Source organism: Macrobrachium nipponense, chromosome 24 (genome assembly GCF_015104395.2).
Source record: "Macrobrachium nipponense isolate FS-2020 chromosome 24, ASM1510439v2, whole genome shotgun sequence".
Lineage (NCBI taxonomy): Eukaryota > Metazoa > Arthropoda > Malacostraca > Decapoda > Palaemonidae > Macrobrachium > Macrobrachium nipponense.
The window spans coordinates 59,603,096-59,621,788 of NC_061091.1; the positions used below are offsets into that span (position 1 = coordinate 59,603,096).

At 34.4% G+C, this 18,693-nt stretch overlaps 1 long non-coding RNA gene across 1 annotated transcript in view; it reads left to right on the plus strand.

Moving 5' to 3' along the window:
• LOC135205666 (uncharacterized) overlaps nucleotides 1-13,900 on the plus strand; it is a 35,975-nt gene extending 22,075 nt beyond the window's left edge. Inside the window, exon 3 of the long non-coding RNA XR_010312573.1 lies at nucleotides 13,813-13,900. This is a non-coding gene — a long non-coding RNA (uncharacterized LOC135205666). The remainder of the gene's footprint in view (nucleotides 1-13,812) is intronic.
• The last annotated feature ends 4,793 nt before the right edge of the window (nucleotides 13,901-18,693 follow it).

Below are 18,693 nucleotides of genomic sequence, written 5' to 3' on the forward strand. Positions count from 1 at the left end.
TCAGTGAGATAAGTTTTATATTGTTAAAAAAATAGATAGATGAGTTGGAATTATGTTACCTAACTTGGGTTTTAGGCCATTTTTACTGTAAATTTATTATAATATTTTATAACATGGTTATAAGATAAAATATGTAGGTAATGAATGTTTTTTAAGCAATTCTTGAAGGTCATGATATAAGGGAAATAAAAGCACCATGGAGATCAGACCGTAATAAGAATTTTATTAGATCATAACTATGACTAACTACTAAAACCCTGCATATTAATCACAGTTACGTTTCATAAATGATTTGTGATATTTCTCGAAAAGAGAAAATTCACAGTGCTATGATATTGTCACCCTTATGTCATACCCTTGACGTTCCTATGCGGAAAAAATGAGCGTGTGTTAAGAGAGATATATATGCATTTATATAGCAAAGCAGCTATGAAACGGCATTTAAGGTTTAATAAGTTGGTGCCCCTTCCATGCTTAACTTTGGTGATTGGATTAAAAAAAAAAGTATCATTAAATCAACATTATTCTTTAAAAAAAGACGAGATTTTTAACAAAAGACGTATTTTTAAATAAAAGTAGTTCTATTTGATTAGTTTATGATTTGAGGTTTAATTCAAAGGTATTTGTACTTCCTGTATTTCGTAGTTACTTTAATTAAATACCTAAGTCCCTTAATCGTTAAAATTGTTCACGGTTTCATCTTATTTACAGCGCGGTATTTGAAATTTATACGAAAAATTACCAGCATAACTAACAAATGTAACTTTACAGGGATTTAAACATTTCAAAGATTTACAAATTTCAGATATATCATTTGATTTAGGGAAGTGAGATGAAGATTAGCTTAATTTCATTAAGTTCGATGGTTACAAGATATCTTGAATTCGAAGACGCACAGACCTGCACTTTTTCCCTTGTAAGTGAGCCAGCTTAGGTATGCGTATATGATAGCTAGATTTTTTTTCAACTTATTTATTCTTTGAGGATTGTAGTAACGCCAAACTGGATTCTAGATTCTGGATGTTTTGGAATTGTTTTGAAGTTATGGGAGGTAGTCTGCTATTGTAGGTCTTCCTTATATGCAGTTACTCTCGAATTTTCCAGGTCGTGCCAACAGAATTTCAATGTAATACGTACATGCGTATGCTTGCGTGTATTTTTAAGCCCGTGAATAATTACATACGGCTTTTTGAGTTATATCACAATCGTTTTCAAATGTGTGTGCTTCTGATCTATGGGCTACATCTTTTATGTTGAATCCAAACCTACAAGATTCTTTCTTTATGACCTTGTTAGGCGCTCAGTTTGTAAAGTAAACATGGTCGTTGTTAGAGAGGAAAAATATTTATTTTTATTCTCGTTCCTTTCCTGTATTTTTCCTTTAGATGGACGAATAGTTAATTTTAATGTGCTAAGCGAAATGTGAATTGTAATGTAAGATCAAAAGCTTAGTTAAACTTAACATTTAGTGTTGCTTTTTGTATCTACCTGAGGGAATACGCTTTTCTGTGATGATACTAGCTTTGATCTGATTTAAGTGTCAGATTCAGGATTGGATGTAAAACGTACCTGTAGTTATATGCAAACAGCAGAACGGTGGATTATCAAAACGTAATTCAAATACATTTTCAGTTAAATAGTCCTGTAACGTATATAGTGAACAAAATTCATTATATGTATGTATATATATATATATATATGTGTGTGTGTGTGCATATATGTCACTGAAGTCCTGATTTCTCCTTTGTGCGCAGGTTCGAATCCACGAGAGGATGAAATTATTATCATCTAAAAAATCCCCTTCGGTTAACATATATGAAAATATATTAATCCCGAGGTAGAGCGAATTGGATATTAAAGGACATTTGTAGCTTAATGCATGTATAAGAGTCACGGTGATATGATAGAAATTCGTAGTATAATATATGATATTATATATATATATTTGTACATTATATATATATATATATATATAGTATATATATATATAATATATATATATATATATATATATATATATATATATATACGCATTAAGATACAAATGTCTTCTAATATCTAATTCGCTCCATCTCGGAATTCATATATTTTCATCTAAGTTAACCGAAGGGGAATTCTTGAGTTGATAAGAAATTCGTCGGCACATGGGCTCGAACCACGGAACCAAGAATTCAGGGCATACAGTGACTTTACCCACAAGGCTATCACGGGATAACCTTGTGGATAAAGAGTGTCACTGAATGTTCTGAATTCTTGGTTTCGTGGTTCGAGCCCATGAGCCGAAGAATTTCTTACCAACTTGAAAATTCCCCTTCGGTTAACATATATTGTGAAATATTAATTCCGAGGTAGAGCGAAGTTCGTAGCTTAATGCGTGTATATGAATCACGGTGATGTGATAAAATTCATATATATATATATATATATCTATATATATATATATAATTATATATATATATATATATATATAGATATATATATATAGTTTAGTAATATAATACGCAAAATCTTGAACAGAACGGCTCTTGAAGTCTACGGCATGTTGTTGCCATTTTTAACTTTATTACGGGCTCACTGATTCCGGACTCTCCCTTATGGCCTTAGTTTTTGTTATAATTATTTCCTGCCGTCTTGATAAGTTTCTTAGACCAGGGAAACTTGAAAATAGTTGCTCAGACAAAAGTTGATGTATGAATGCGAGGGTTGTTTTAAAGTTATTATTCTTGTGATAGGACAACAATATACTGTTCCAGAATTAATTGCAATTGAGGGGAAGAATGCTAGAGTATGGTAAAGAGAAGAAACCTATAACTTTATTATACATGGTTAATGCCCCTTTCTTAAAATTAACACTAATTGAGCTTTTATGTAAACAATGTATATTCTTTATATTTATATACACAAAAATTGTGAATTCAGCTCATCCCAAACTTATAGAAGTGAAAAAATAACGATCTTTATATGTGTGCAAGCAGCAGGCAACAGTGGTAGAGCATGGAACAACCACCATGGCTGTCGATGGAAGTCGTGCAATTGTTCTGGCAAAGCACAGCAGGTCTTTCCTCCCGGCTGTCTTTGCAGCAAAAGGTTGCTTTCAAAATCCGATATTCAGGAGAAATTCTGGAATTCCCAGTGTAATTCCGGTGTAGGTCTTAAGTTTCCACCACTTTGGCATTTGTGTTGTTTTTCTATTTCCACGCCGAGGGTGCGAAGGGAACAGTGAATGACCGTGCGACTCTTTTATTGGAACATCGCCAATATTCCACGACAGAGTAACCGAAAAACAACGAGCCCTTCGGTCCCTCCCCCTCTTTTTTTATTTGGTTTATTGGATTACCACTACCCATGCTAATGTACTGAAAAAAGGGCATGAAGAGTCATTTCTGTTGGTTTGTGGAGTTTCTCCTGCCACGGCGATTAGCGTGCGAGTTATTGCCAGGAGATTTTCGATCGATTTTCAACACGCGTTTCTGTTTATACGGAGTAAGCTAAGTATGAGACGCTGATGATTTGACGTTTGAAAATAATATATTGGGTAACATGAACAGAATATTTTCCCTGCAAAAATATGTAGAAACATAATTCGACCTTGAGCAGAATGTTACCAGGTGATTACCCATGCTCTTTTGCTCATCCCAAAAAATATTTCTGATTCAAATTCACATGATTAGCTCTTGAGCTGAGCACTACTTTTGCAAAGTTAGACATACCGGCGTTTCTGGTTTTCATTTGGAATATGGTGGTACTGAACTCTTAACGCATTAGAATGAATGAATGTAGGTTTATGGTAGTTATGATGCTTATTAATAATGTTTCTGAGAGTTTTTCTCGCCACTTTCGGTCGTGTAAATAAGTCGTATATTATTTAGGCATTGTATCCAAAGCACTGACCCTCTGCTTCCCTTGCGCAGTACTTAACGAAGCTGGCAACGTCCTCTTTACTATAGTGAACCCGAGAGATGATGGGGATGCTGATGATGCTCGTGTCAAGATGATTCACAAGACGAACTGCCCCTCCTCACGTCCTTCCTCCGCGAATGTTGGGAGCAGTCTGCCTTCGCGCAGACGCGCTCGCATAGCTATAGCGTGGGTGGGACTTCGTCCAAGGGGTGGGAAAAGTGGGCGGTGTGTGCGTAGTGGGAGTGGCTCGGACGAGGGGCGGTGCTGCTGGGGGTAAAAGTGGGCGGTCCGTGGCTCTCAGAAGTGGGGCCAAGGGTTTTTGGAAGGAACGGTCATCGTTGGGGAGAGCAGCGCGCTCTGTGATTTACAAGAGCATATGGCACTGCTTCTCAAACCCCCAAGAGACGCTCACTGTTTAGTTTTCATCAAGAGACGGAGCCGCGCGGCAAAAGGAAACATCACTACATGCTCTCTCTCTCTCTCTCTCTCTGTCGCTCTGCTCTTTCTCTCTCTCTCTCTCTACGCTGGCCGGCCAAACTCATTTGAATGTCTACTTAAGTGACTTGATAGGGATGTTTGTGTGTGTGTCTGTGTGTTCTCTCGCATGTGTTGGCATGCCTACCCATGTGTGTATGGATGTGTGCGCGCGCGCGCGTGTGTGGAGATGTGCGTGTGCGAGGGAGAGAGAGGGATAGATTCTTTGTACACGTGTTTGTAGGAATGGACTGCATAGCGACACGTGAGATTTTTATGCAAATACAGCTGTCAGTTTTTCCCCGTGTATTTTCCTGACCTAGTTTTTGATACATTTTGTCATCATATGTCTTTTTTTAGAAAAAGTTTTGTTTATTCAGAATTTTACGGCGCCTGGCAACGTTCACTGCGGAAGGAACTTTAATCTGTTGCTCTTGCTTGCCGCTAAAACTATGAATGCATATATTCTCTGCGTTGTTATGCTTGCGCTGGGAAACCTGTGCATAACTAGCAACTTTCAAGGTCGTATGTGGCAGTTTATTTTTATGAAGTGTTTGGACAGGAAAACAGTTTTTTTTATATATATTCAAAATGTTTTGACGGTAAATTTGTGTACTGGACATATGTACCTTTAACTGTGTGTACGTCTGTAATTCAGGTATACATGCGCACATTCAGATATGTACGGTATGTATTTTTGAATCAGTGTTTTCAGTCGTTTGTTTATGATATTTTGAATTAACCTTTTTACATTTATCTCGGAAATATTCATTTGCATACCATTTAATTGAAGTATAAATGTGACTCGTATTTTTAAATGATTATTCGAGTTTTTAATGATGAATGCGTAATATACATTAAAACGTTTATATGCTCCTAAAATATTTATGCATACATAAATCTGGATATACATGTATTTGTGAAGCAATATATCATTGTTTGTTTATTTATATAAACTAAGTACCATCCAAAATTATTATTCTTAGATTTGCCTCAGGGACTGTGATATATTTACTGTTATATATATGCACGAGCTCCCAAGTTCAGGTATATGTCTATAATTTTGTATCGGGCATCTGTTATAATATATATATAATATAATATATTATTATATATATAATATATGATATATATATATATATATAGATATTATATATATATATAATTTATAATATATATATATATATGATATACTATATATAATTAGTATTCTTTAGAAAAAAAAAAAAAAAAAAAAAAAAATAGATACATGAGTTTTACTATGGATGATCAATGCATTTGCATATCTGCATACGAATGCTTACTTACATATTTCGGATATTAATAAATTTTTTTTTGGACGAAAACTGGGGTTGAAATACATGAATACTTATATTATTCCTACGCATATATACTATATATATATAATATATATATATATATATATATATATATATATATATGTATATATATATATATATATATATACTATATACTTATATTTATTCCTACGCATATATATGTATATATATATATATATATATATATATATATAATTTATTTATATATTTAGTTTATTCACTATAAGTAGTCATTTAGGCCTGATAGTCTAAGAAAACCAAGTCAGGATTCGTCTATATATATTATCTATATATATTATATATATATATATGTATTATATATATATACATATATATATATATATATCATATATATATATATATATATATATGCTATCTGATGCTTATCGCTGGATTAATGAGCTGAAATTTCTAACGGAACATAAGATTTAATTTTTAAATGTTTACTTTATGTTCACATTTTCGATGAGGAATATATTCTCTTCCGAAAATTACATGTTTCAGGAAATCAGCTGATTTAATTGTCGTGAACGAATGGCGTTCATAATTGGATATTATATATCAGTAGGCTTAACATGTTAAAGATTGTCTTGCCAAATTAAGAGAAAATTGTTTAAAGCTAACCTTAAAAAGGGTCGGCAACCAGCTCAAATGTTGATTTTTTTTTCAGTAGGATAGGGAAGCAGGAAGGAAAGTTTAACTGAGAAGTAATTGTTTTATATGGTGCTATGTTACTGCTGTTATTCTTGTACTGCTATGGTGTAAAATAGGCCGTCAAAAAGACCAGTCAAACCTATTTTTAGAAAGTAAGACTTTCACTTAAATTCATTTTTCTTGTATTATAATCAAACAAAATCTGTGAGTATTTCTACTAAATAACGAAATGTTATCGTAAGGACAAATAGCTGTCCAGAAGAAATGTATTAAAATGCTTAAATACAAATTGGTGCTTAGAAGTAATGCATTCCAGTGCTTACTTCAGCCTATTTCTTGGCTGTTTTTGAGTTACGTTGTATGTTTACTCTTTCACCAGGAAACGTTGCCCCTAAACTCCTGAGGAGTTAAATGACCTTGGCACCAGCAGCTGGACTTCGTTTTCAGTAGCATGTATCCTTTCAAACGTCTTTGGGTCAAGGATGCTGACGCCTCTTAACCACTTTGTATACACTTGCCCAAAAATCTTCTTCAGAAGCGCGTTGATGTAATTAAAGTCATGTAGATTGGAGCTCGTCTATAACGTAGAGGTCGAAAGAACGTCTATATGTCTATTTATAATACTGACAAATTTAATTTTGCGACTTATTAAACGCTTGAAATCGTATCGTAATTTAAGTATATATATATATATATATATATATATATATATATATATATATATATATATATATATATATATTTAATTTACGATACGATTTCAAGCGCGTTTAATAAGTCTCGCAAAATTAAATTTGTCAGTATTATAAATAGACATATAGACGTTCTTTCGACTCTCTACGTTATAGACGAGCTCCAATCTACATGACTTTAATTACATCGACGCGCTTCTGAAGAAGATTTTTGGGTAAGTATATATATATATATATATATATATATATATATATATATATATATATATATATATGTGTGTGTGTGTGTGTGTGTGTGTGTGTGTGTGTGTGTGTGTGTGTGTATCATTATTTGGAATTGCACGCAAGATAATAACCTTAACCACTTCAGCAACATCTGGATTCAACATTAATCAGTTTGAATATTTAACCGAAACTAAACTATGGAAAGCCATTGCTACATATGTTATGTGACCTTCCGTGCCCACTTCCCCTCTATATATCTGAATTATGTTGCTTTAAATACCGATATTTTCGATGATATTAGTTTATTGAGAACCACACTCAAAATATCTTTTGAGAAGCCGTTCATTGTATTTTGTTTTATGAACACTTGTACATATGCATATGTGTTTGTGTTAGGTAGAGAGAAAACGTTAATGAGAAAATGGGTGAGAGTTTATGGCCAGTGTTTACGTAAACACGCTTGCAGAGAGTTTCATGTCAAATTTTTAAGCCCTTATGAGAGCTGGAAGAACCTGGTAAAGAATGGAAAGTATGTCGAAAAGCTATCGGTCTTCATAATACGAAAATGAAAAAAAATTATATGAATATATATTATGGTCATAATTAGTTACGCAAGAGGCTGAATATTATGTGGAAAGTGGAGAGATGATATGTAGCTTATAAAATTCTACCAGCTAATTTTAATTTAGTATTTGAACTTGGCGGGTGTCATATGGCCCAAGGAGAGGTGTCAACCCTGGTACGAGTATTGTCAAAAGTGGTCATGTGAGAGAGAGAACTATTTAGAAATGAGGCTTTAGTTGAAGGCTGTCTAGATCAAAGTAAGATTTGTGTCTTACTCATTTTCTTATGTTAAAATGAAAATGAGATAGATACAGGGCTTGCAAGGAAAAGATGTGCTGAAAAAAAAAATATATATGATATATATATTTTTTCCTGGCATTAGAATTACTAACAGTTAGAGGCAATGTCATATAGATATACAGTTTCATTATTCCAGGATATTTATGTTATCTTCAAGGTATTTTTAAGTTCAACTGCATTATAAGCAGAAGAGTTTGAAGAGGTGAAATTCTCTTGCAAATGGATCTGCTTATGAAAATATCTCTTCTGCTTTACTGAATTTTACATTTTTGTCCTAAACTTTTAAACTTACATTATTCCTTTTGAGTGTATTTACTCTGTTACCTTATCTTTTGCCAGTCAGGAAGGTGAGGACATCTTCATACGGCTTTGTTTTAATTCATAAGTGCATATGGTTCTTTTCAGTTTTATAAGCTTATTTAATCAGCGGAGGCAGCAACAGATAAGATTGCCCTCGACTGAAAATGGGTATGGTAAAGGTTCTGTTGGAACTATAAGATGTTCATGAAAGTTTATGAAAAATTCGTTTAGGGTAATTTGATCTTGAATGAAAACAATACAACAGCATCAAAGTAGAAAGTAGATGAAGCGGAATGGAACATATCTACGAAATTTCTCCACTTGGCTTTGAGGTATTGGAAGTCAGTTCTTAGAGTTCACAGAGTCCTGAGCTGATGGTGACCACTTGGGATTAAGTTAGACTGGGGACATTCTGTGATTCATTTTAACCTAGCTTATATTTGTTATGAGGGCTTCTAGGAATTAATCAAGACGTGATAATGAAGTGATCCACACTACGAACAGCAGAGCCTCATCCTGAATATCGACATTTACACTGTTATGGCCTGTCCATACTAGCGGGCATTCCCATCGGGCACTTACAGCTATTTATATTTTCTCTCGCTTCTGAAGCAGTGATACCAGACAATCGCATCGTTCTGGCTCCATACTCGATCTGTCAGTATAGTGGAATGGGTTATGGGAACAGTATTTGCCGTCGGGCAGTGCCCGCTAGTGTGGACAGGGCCTTGGAATGCATTTATGTCGAAGCTGGGCAATAAATATATTTGTCAGGATAGGACGAGATCTGTTGAAGCATAAAATGCTCAGGAATGAACTAATAAGATGGGTTTTTTGTTGTTGTTTTTGCTTTCACCAGTAGAATTTTGAGAGGCCATGAGATATCAGCGGGTAGAAACGTTTGAATACTTGAAAAAATTAATTTATTGGATGCTTTCGTCAGCTCCATTAGTATTATCTACTTAAGATTCTGAGGAAGTGAAATATATAAAAAGTATTATCATATCAGGTGAAGGGAGAGTTTTGTGTCAGAATTGAACTGGGGTGTCCTTTTATTGAGCAGTCACTTGTTCATCCAAATGGTTATACATATTTCTTTTACTAGGCTGAAATTCGTTGTTTTTTGTAATGAACACATCACAACCGTTCCTAAATTCCTCCTTTTTCCATTCTTGTGATATAATAGTAATAATAATATTAATAATAATATTAATAATCACCAAAAAGACTGCGAAGATAGAATCGATCTAGGATTGGTGCTAATATCCAGGTGGGAAAAGTGACACTGACTCGTATATAGGTTATTTGCAAATCAATAACACAACCCATAGCAGGGGTTGAGTTACAGATTGGAAGAGATAGACGTTGTCGAATGTACGTTCAAGAGTTGTTTGAAGATAGCAAGATGTTGAGATTAGCTTACTTCCTAGAATGTGAGTAAATGGTTATAAGGTACATATAAGCGTGGCGCAAAGGGCTTTTGTGAAATTCTGTCACTAATGTCTTCCTGTGCTTTCTCTTTCACGATTCTTCACTCCTCTCCAGCATCCCTTCTCTTAGTTCGTATCCAAGTAGGTTTGGGTCTTTCAACTTTTCTGGTCCGTAGCCTCCCAGCTATAATCATTATCAAGTACTATTTTCCCAGGGTTGTGCGAAGGACAAGCCCTCTCCATCGCTCTTTTATAATTATCTCTTCTACTTATGGAACTTACGTAATTTCTAACTGTCCTCCCATTTGACCCGTAATATTCTTAAAGCTTTATTTTCAGACCGATATGGTTCCTGTTGGACGAGTAGGTTGCGTGGTCGCCTACCAATTCGGTAGTCAGGAGTTCGATTTCCCGCTCGGCCAACATAGATCCAGAGGAATGTATTACTGGTGATTAGAAATTCATTTCTAATCACTAGTCCCGTTGCTAAGTAACCAATTGGTTCCTAGTCAGGTAAAAATATCTAATCCTTCGGGCCAGCCTAGGAAAGCTGTTAATCAGCTTAGTGCTCTGTTTAAACTAAGATATACTTAACTTTCCAGATCGATAGAATATTGAAATATAATTTCATTGTAATAACATGATTCATGTATTTGGCATTTTCAAACTTTCACTAAACAACAATTCGAGAAAATATGTACTGGATATCCATTTCTGGATATCTAAAATATTCAGTCTCATAAATCGTTTCTTTATCATCCCCTTTTGTATGCTCTGTTTTCATTACCTCTGTCTTTCATATATTTAGTTGTTTCTTAGATTTAGTTTGAGTCCCTTCTTTCCAGATACATGATGTATTATATTAATCAAGCTTCGTAAGTCTTCTGATATTTCGCTGATTTAAACAGATTTCAAGACTTTCGGGTTTCTATCTTTACTTCGATCTAAACTTTCTCTTTCATCTCTTTCCATTTATTTTCATAAAATCTATGAATAGAGCAAACACAGCAAAGGTGAATAACATGCACTTGCAGTATCTTACTATATATACTACATATTCACTATACAAGACTCCCTCATCATTAACTTTGCATCTAATTCGTTCATGGATAATTTCAATTAGCTTTACATAACGGAAATGTCTTAGTTACGCAAGACCCTCCTTAATATTCGTTAGTGGACGCGGTCCAATGCCTTCTTGTAATTAACAAAGCCACCAGAAGGTGACTTTAAATCTTATAAATTGCTGGGTAATATGTAATTATTAAAATTTTCTAAATATCAGCTTTTTCATCTCGGAAGATTTTTATGAGTCTTTCTCCAGGGTATTCAGATATAAGCTTACTGAATGCTATCTTGACAGCCGAATAAGTGCTGTTCCTCTGTGGTTGCTAAGTTCAGTAAGCTCATCTTTCCTTGGTAACTTAGCTATGGCTGCCATTTCCCAGTCATGAGGCTTTGTTCATTTACTCCACATTCTGCAAAACATTCTATTTAGCATACGAGGTGCCATTTCAGTTTAGACTAAAATTATCTCTGATCTGATCCCATCCGAACTTGTTAATTTCCATCCCTTAAGTTTTTTTATTATTAATTCCACCTCTAAACTATGAATACATTATAAGCACATTCAGGGCTTCGTAAGTTTTGGCATGAGATAAATCATCCCCTCATATCATTTCTTCATGATTCCAAAAACGACCAGGCCAGCGTTGTCTTCCTGCTGTTTTTATTTTGGCAGGTGGTTTCCTCGTTTTCTCTCCACCCATTTAAGTTTCCGGGGTTGTTATCCTACCACCAGAATCACTCCGAATACATCATCAGCCCTTTACGTTCAAATATTTTCACTTATTTCTTTGGTTAAGTATGTTATTTAGACCTCAGTACTTCGTACATCCTACTTTGCTTTTCCATCTCGTCCTTGGAATTTGTCTACATGTACCTCTGTCTTCTCCTAGCTTTTATAACTGCAAATCTATTTCGACATTTAATCACAAAAGCGTGTGATGTTCATCATCACGAACCTTTACTCTGTCAACCTTTTGTCTGGTGCTTTAGAATTCAGCTATGGAGGGGCAATTCTCAGCATTGTTGAAGCTTATGAATTGTTGTTGTCGTGGTTGGTCAGACAGAAAGTACGAACTTGAATTAATACAAAATCATTGCCAAGTCATTTTACAAAAATCAAAATAGGAGGGTGGCTGAAGATATTTTTGGTTGGAAAACCAACTGAATTAAATGGGAACAGAAGGTCTTTGATATTTATGAGTCCTGCGAAACATGTCAGAGATAAAGGTTGTATATCATTTGTAGTTTTCAGTGTACTTATTAGGGTCGTGTACCAAACTTTCGTTGGTTCAGCAGGATTTATTTATTGCTTGGAGCATTGCTTGGGTATACTGGGTATGTTTTCATGTAACTCATACACTCCCATTTAAGAATAATCAAGTTTGTTTTGTGAGCAGAAACGTTTATGTACATTTTAGGCCTTTTAAGTATGGGAACCATAGCGTTTTTTTTGTTCTAATTTTATATCATTAATATTTTTGTTTTTTTAGCTTATACTTATACTTATACATACTGTATCTATGAACCATTTGTGCTGGGCAAGTTTATATTACCCGCTTAGTACATTTACACCGAAGGCTAGCTTTGAAATACCTAAACACTGCGTAATTTACATCTCACGTTGCACACGCACTAGCTATAATATATGATATATATATATATATATAATATATATATATATATATATATATATGTATATATATATACAGTATATACTTACATATATATATATGTGTATATATATATATATATATATATATATATATATATATATATATATACATATATATATGTGTGTGTGTGTGTGTGTGTGTGTGTGTTGTTTGGTTATGGTTATTGCTTTTTTTTTATATAAATTGGATTGTTTTTGTTAACCTCTATTTATTAATGTGAATGTGCGTTAGTCAAAAGGATTACGCAAATTGTTTTATCGATATTTATGACTATTTTACTAATGACTGATCTCGTGATTGGCAGCAGATGATTAGAATTTGGGAGAGATAGGAATGTAGTGTTACCGTAGAAGGAAACTTTATTTTTCAGGCTTCCCAAGGGTTTCTTTCCAAGAAACAAACCCTAGTCTGCTTTACCGTCTATTTTGGTAACCGAATATTATAGTTATTTTTTCAGAGAAAGGTTCCGGAGAGGGTAGTGCGTTCCTCCTTACTTGTTAGATTTCATTGTGATCCCGACAATGAATCGATTCATGGTGATAGTATATATGTGTTCGTAGGGGGTTTGACGTCGGGGGAGGTATGCCTTCTCTGAGTACTTTTTTCACTTGTTTATTTATTTGCTTTTTACGCGTGTCGCGTTTTGAATGGTTGTTTATTCCTAGTATTCGTTTTGCATCTGTGTAGATAAAGTATCTGGTTTAATTGTTAGGTTGAATTAATGTTCTGGTGGCGGTGGCTACATCCCTTGCAGTACTGAAGTGATAGAGAAGGACTGAAACATAATGGCCTTTATTACTGATGCACATACAAAGTTAACGTCATGTAGGGTTATTAAATTAATGCTTGAAACTTAATTTGCATACAGAGGAAGGGTATATTTGACTAAATTTTATAATAAACCAGTTTGTTATATTTTACCCAACCGACATTGAGAAAACTCCAAATGGTACTCATCTTGATGTTAAGCTGTAGAGGAAAGAAGCATCGCTTAAGATCTCTGTCTTCTGTCAGAACAAAGCTTTTGTTTTCCTTTAAGAACTAAAGTAGAAAGATGAAGCGTTGAATATCGGCTCTCCCTCATTCTCTGACGTACCAGCATAAGTTATATAACAAAGTCTTTGTGTAAATCCGAGCAAGGAACTCGCTTATATATTTCCATCCTCCATAATCTTTGTGATTTTCTTTTCAGGATCAACAGGTCCACCACCACCACCACCACCGCCGCCATCCCAACTCTTATTTAATCACCTTCAGAATCAGGTCGTTTAAGGTCAGTAATTGGTTTGTCCCCTTCCCCAATTCGACCCCTTTTCCCTGCTTCTTGTACATCTGTCCGCTTAATGCAATTAAGAAAGCTTTGAAGAAGGGAGGGGAAAGTGCTTGCAAGTTGGTCTTCACATGCAGCTGCATGCGACACTGCTTGAGATCGCTTTATTGAACGTTATTCGCGAGCAAATTCGGTTAAGGAAATGCAGCCATCTGGCTTTTGACTTGCATATTTCTCGTTTGGGTTCGCTTTGCCAAGGTAACAGGTAAATAGAGGGAAGGAGATTTGGAATTCTGTGGTATAGCATTAAGAAACATTTCAAGTATTCCGTGTCTTACTTCTAGAGGATTTTCATACTTGATATAGTGGAGAAATAATATAAAAACAGGGAAAGTAAATCCAAATTGTCTTGTCAGATTACGATATTATATGATTTTTCTGAATACTCTCATAGCTATCGTTAGTTTGAGGATAACCACATTACAAGAAACACATTTTATTAGGGATAGGAGGACACTGAGATAAAACTAAGAATTAAAATGTAAATGCCTGTTTTTTAGGAAAAATGGATGACGATAAATCCTAAATGTTTTACGGTTATCCAATGCTTCTTCCATGCAAAAAAAAGAAGAAAAAAAAAAAAGCTTTGCTGAAACTTGCATCAAACGTCAGGTCTCTGGAACAAATGGGCACGGGTCATAACTGATGTAGTAAAGCCAAAAAGCGCACCATTGAATATTAAGTTTTAGGTAACTACTATAATTTCTATCATTCGATATACTATATTATGACAACAAGTAAAAAAGTTAATGTTCATAAAGGAGATAGCAACTTCTCAAAATCTTTCTTATCTTATAGTTTTCTGGTTTTTATATCTGCGTAGTAGAAACTGACTGACGTATCGATTAGTCATCAGTGATTATATGTAATGCTAACGATGATTATGAACACTGAAATGGCGATTAATCTGTGATTACGGGGAGGGCAATCTACGTTCATGAATGTTGATCGAGTTCTAAGTGGCTATCAAGTTTTATCAGTAATTGATCAGTGCAGCCATATAGAGTGATTTATTTACGGTAATGATCGAGTGAAACCGAGTGAATAGTTCATCAAATTTTACAAGCAGCAGCACTGTACCGATTTGTAATTAGGGATGATATAGGAAAAGACTAATTATTCCATATAATTGAGCGGGCCTTATCATTTCATGCCAAAATATGTCAGTACCTAAGACAAAGTTCTAGAGTTAAGATGCAACTTCAATATTCATTACAATTGCTGACAGATTTTAATTTTCTTCAGTATATACTTGCTATTTACAATATTCAGACGAAAGAAATCTTTATATATAGCTGCATTTATAGCTTATCCTTTATGTATTTATGTGTGTGTACGTATGTGTTGTTTCCTATGTATTTGTCTTATTTTTGGGTGAGAATGAGTACCCTAACAAAGCAAAGTTATTTAGAACTGCACGTTAAAGTTTTAATCCTAGGGAATATTCAGTTGATTGGTTTCATTAAACACAAAATTACAAAATCGAATATGAGCATATTCAGATTTTTTATTTACAGCAGTAATAAAGCTTTTGCTTAGGCTCATTACCTGGACATAGTTATCGTAAATTCCGTGTCATCCATGCATGAATTTCTTCTTTATTTCTTTGTTGATTTCTAGCACGAATAGTTGTTAGTGTAGTACTTGCGTCCACTGAGCTGGATTTGACAGTCAGTCATGAAACATGAAATATTCTGTATGGTTGATTTCGTGCCTTTTTGATGGCATCAAATACCCATAATCATAAAACAACCAATGGACGTGTATAGAGTTTGAAGGCCTGTGCCTTTTTTAAGGGTCATAGGTATCTATTGAGAGACAAAAAAATTATACTGACTTCATTAGGCGTCGGACCACTTAGAACCGAGTCTACTTGCTCTGTCATTGAACTATTGCAGCAGTTAATCCGTGCGAATACACTAAGTATTTTGTCAGTGTGTTATGCTAGGTCAGGTCCTTTTAATCTCAGAATTTATGTTTTAGACCAAGGGTTCTTAACCTTTTGATGACTCCAGACCCTAATGAATAGCCCAGTATGGGTCCATACCCCCTTTGCTCAAGTCCACTTCAATCCTATTTGTTGACAATATAACTTTATACAAGAAAATGAAAAGCATTTTTAGTTTTATATAGTTAATTATTTAAAAATGTACCCATGTATACACTGGCACATTCAAATATCCAGAGATCAAGTCCCATACCCCCAGCATGTGGTTCTCATATCCCCAAGGGGTATGGATACCCACTGTTAAGAACCCCTGGCTTAGCGGTTCAAGAATGGTGTCGCTACGCAACTTGTATTGATGCATTCGAATTATGTTATCGTTATGCGCCAATTCATCGGTTTAGTCTTTCAGAGCAAATTGTCTTCTCTCTCTCTCTCTCTCTCTCTCTCTCTCTCTCTCTCTCTCTCTCTCTCTCCTACTTGAATCGCCAGGCCACTATTTGGACTACTTAGCTTGGTAGGCTAAGTATTTTTTCCCTTTGCTATTCAATTTTAGTCAGCTCTGGTATCCCATTTTAACCCCAAATCCTTGCTTATAATAGTACTTTAATTATTTGTTGGTACAACTTTCATGTATGCATTTTTTTTAACATGACTTTTTAGTTATTGATTATTGCTGGTTTTGTGTTATTTATTATGTAGTTTTATAAATCACCCTATCCTCTGCATTATTTGGTAAATAGATCATACAGTTTGATTATTACTTAGATTCCATATTACTGATTAACCTGTCAGGTTATTTATCCATCAGCCTTTTTGTCTTTGTTGTGGGAAGTTTGTCCGTGTTGACTGAATCCTTTGGTAAAGTTGTTCTGCAAGTTGAAGAAGGCCACTTTTATTTGATAGATAGCTAAGTTTTTATCACGTTGATCTATTTTGAACGGAAATTTGGTAGGCATAATTGGATAAGTCCTTTGAACTTCTGTGTTTATATATTTTCTATATCTGTTATATCTCGTGATAATTTTTCAGATGAAAATTTGATTATATTATTGGGAAACACCTTCCAAGTGTTCATGCCATTCCTAAATTTCACCTTCAATGGTTGCAGCTCTAATACAAAAAGGAGTAATGTTGTTGATCATTCCTAGAGAGACGAAAATATTTCAGTCTGTTTTTATAACATCATGGATGATCATTCTGTTTCAAAAAACAGGTTCCTCGTAATTAGAAACCAAATCTCGATTTCATCTTATGCGTTCACAGGGTTTTTTTTTATATAGCCCGAAATTTGAAGTTACGGATACTATTTCTGACCGTTATAGTGTCAGTAGTGATGAACGATACAAGGGACCTATCTGTTTATAGTATTAGATAATTTTATTTAATTTTGATTCCTTGTGATTATAAATTATGAAAGGTATCAAGAGTGGGACTCGGATCTTGGTTGAATGCTTTGTATGCACCCTTGCGTACTCAGACTGGGTTATAAATATCAATTATTTAGTTTTCACAGCTAATGCTTAAATATTTAAACGTACGTTTGTAAGTATTTTTTTTCTTTAACTTTATGCGTATTTCGTTGGTTTTGCCTGGTACGGGTATTTAAACAATGCACTGTTACATAGTTTCATAACTGATATAGCATTGAAGGTGACATTATTTTTGTAGTTCAATCATACCGTTTACAAAGTTTTATTTCGTTGTATCATTTACCTGAGGTATATGGAACCTGAACCCTAACGCTGGTGTATATACTCTCAGCCTAATGTTTCCGGAGCGATACGTATTGCTTTATGGCTACTATTAAGACTTTTTCATCATCCGGTCTGCCGAAGGGAGCTAATGGGTTCCTTTTTGGGGAGAACGGAGTTGTTTATTTTATGGTTAAAAGACCGGGATATGTTTTTACACTGGGTTGTAGTTAGTGTTAAGGTACTCATGGTACGTAAAAAAAAGAATTGTTTGTTATTCGGAGGTAAGCATATGCTTACACACATATTTCGACATTGGCGTAGTAAAGAATCAGGCTTGGCAGTTAATTATCTTTCAAAACACGCATAAAAAAGAACCAACTGTCTATATGCTGAAATATAAACTGCGAAAAAGTAGAAAGATGAACAAAGAAAAATGATCAACAAACAGATGAAACTATGAATACATAAAAATACTGATACAAGGATGCATTTTTTTTTTTTACATTAGAACGGTTTCCATTAATCAATGAACCTTGCCGTCAGTGATACTGCTTAGTAATGTTAGGTATAGTTACAGCGGAGCATCAAATGAGCTATGTATTACTGTCGATAAGAACAGTAATCTGACCGCACCATCCAATTCTATCACATTTCTCGTTTAACGTTAAAAATGAGAGATGTTTAGAGAAAAAATTAGTTTTTTTTTTAAAGAAAATATAGTAAGCAATGTGTGATTATTGATGTAATCATGCACATTTGTATGCACTAAATTTGTCATGGGAAAATGTGAGACGTTTCGTTGAGAGAAAGAGGTTGAGGATCATTACAGGATATACGAATTTGAAGTGAGAAATTTGTATAGATTTAAAAAAGCTTTGTAGTTGTCAAGGGAGTATCGTCAAATTAAATTTGAGAGAAGAAATATTACGTTAAGACATAAAACAAACTAAAAGAAGTCTTATCGAGGTAGTGATGTACATTAAAATGCAGGGGTTTTAAGAAAACGGATTTTTTTTTTCAAGAAATTGAGTTGGGGGGAGAGAGAGAAAGAGAGAGGGAGAGAACAAAAGAAGAAAGAGAAGAAGACACAAGTCTAGGTCT